The sequence below is a fragment of the Gavialis gangeticus genome, unplaced genomic scaffold, assembly GCF_001723915.1.
Source record: "Gavialis gangeticus isolate Ggan-Ray unplaced genomic scaffold, GavGan_comp1, whole genome shotgun sequence".
NCBI classification, from domain to species: Eukaryota; Metazoa; Chordata; order Crocodylia; family Gavialidae; genus Gavialis; species Gavialis gangeticus.
In genome coordinates, this window is record NW_017729033.1 from 54,476,979 (window position 1) to 54,478,926 (window position 1,948).

The 1,948-nt window shown below is 36.4% G+C and overlaps 1 long non-coding RNA gene across 1 annotated transcript in view; it reads right to left on the reverse strand.

Moving 5' to 3' along the window:
• LOC109303743 overlaps positions 1 to 1,446 on the reverse strand; it is a 2,749-nt gene extending 1,303 nt beyond the window's left edge. Inside the window, exons 1-2 of the long non-coding RNA XR_002099207.1 lie at positions 1,393 to 1,446; positions 1,132 to 1,280 (exon numbers count right to left, since the gene is read on the reverse strand). This is a non-coding gene — a long non-coding RNA (uncharacterized LOC109303743). The remainder of the gene's footprint in view (positions 1 to 1,131; positions 1,281 to 1,392) is intronic.
• Between the last annotated feature and the right edge of the window lie 502 nt (positions 1,447 to 1,948).

Here is a 1,948-nt window from a genome sequence, read left to right on the forward strand (position 1 = left end):
TTAATCTATGAATCTATGAATCTATGAATCTATGAATAGAAAGGAAAAGACCAATTGTCTCAATTTCTAGAAAGGAGGTGATTAAAAATTCAGAAAACACCTTAACTATGATGAAGTTATTGCCCTTTCATTCCCCCCTCCCCACACCAACCAATGACTTGCAAAAACAAGGCACAAATTAAGAGCTCATCCCACCAAGGGATGCAGGTTAGAAACCAGTCCTTACTACATTTGTAGTGAAGCTGGCTTGGTTCGTTCATCCTTCTTTCCCATTGTTTTTGATGCATAGGGGGACTGAAAGGTTGAGGGATCTCTTTCCACTCCCAAAGGAACCTAATTTGGTTACATGAGTGCCCTAGAAGTGTTATGTCTATTCCTTTGTGTGTATGTATGTGTGTGTGTGTGTGTGTGTGTGTGTGTGTGCGCGCACGCACACGCTGAGAGACTTCCTGGGTCCTAGAGTCATTTTTCAATGGCACAAATTCTCTCTATCTACTGCTAGCACTATTTTTGTTGTTTCACTTAAATTATCAGCTAACAGCCAAAACACTATAGAAAATTATTTAGGGTGAGGAAAGTGCTTTCGCATTTTTCCATTATGTGAATTTTCCTTTCAGTTTTTCCTACCCTTGAGAAATTTAACCTTGTAAAGAGGTGGGAAACAGAATCTTGCATACTGTCTTATTGTCAGAATTGTAACAGGAAGAATCCCATGTAGAAATGCATAGAATGCATACTTAAATACCAGCTACAAATACCCAAAGATTGGGGTGTAAATGAGAAGGAATATATACCTGAGTACTGTAGCTAGAATATCTCCTCACTTAAGTGAGGGAAGTGCTATTCAGGGGTTCTGCCACTTACCACATATGGTGGTCCTTTTGGAAGAGATATGGCTAAAATGCCTACCTCTTGTTATTTATAACCCAATGGGAGGGCATTCCCCCGAAATGGATCAGTTTATTGCCAAGTTTCTTTGTTTTTTCTATATATTAATAAAATTGTGGTAAATCTAAATCACATCAGTTATGTCTGTGCTTCAATTTCCCAACATATTTACATCATCAGCTGACTGTGACATAAGATACTTGGAAGTTGTCCCCTAGAGAAAAATGATTTAATTTTCACTACTGGCCACTGTGCTTCCCTATGCCTGACCCACAGATGATGCAAGTATTTCACAGTTGTCTACTTCAGCTTTTTTAGCTCAGGCTCTGGAAGCACAAGCATTCACTTCTGAATATACCAAGTTCAATCTCCTTTGACTAGACGGTAATCAACTAGGACAGGGAGAGAGAGAAAGAAAGATGATTTCATGGAAATGAACTAGAAACTATGGTGTAGATTAGAGGTATCAATCAACACCATTACCACGAACCAAACCATCTGTACCTTTAATGGGAGACAATGTCATCTACCTGGCAAGGCATTAGGCTAGAATCCTGGTTACATTCATAATTGACTTGCAGCTTGATCCATCAGTTTCCTTATTTGTAAACATAGAGAGAATAATAGTAAAAAGATTAGATAATCCACTTTAAAAAGTATTTTATAACGACTACATGGTGCTATTATTACAAAATACAAATGTTTTCTGAATATTGTTTATATACTATGCAACAAAACATTTATATCTTAGAGTAAATTAGGTATATCCACTAATAACAATCTGGAATTATACATTCTTATGTGTATTTTTATGATATCAGTACATTTCTTCCAAACACGTGAAGCAATAAGTAAATTCACTGCTTAAAAATCCTTTTTTAGCTTTAAGCAGCACATAATTTAAATATAGCAAGCAGACTTTCCATTACACAGGATTATTTTTTGGTCTTTTCCTCCATTTTCCCCCCAGTAAAGGTAAATTAAATGAGGTAATTCCATCTTAATCCTTACTCTACTATACCCCAACCCAAACAGTGAGAGAGAAATATTTCTTGATTTC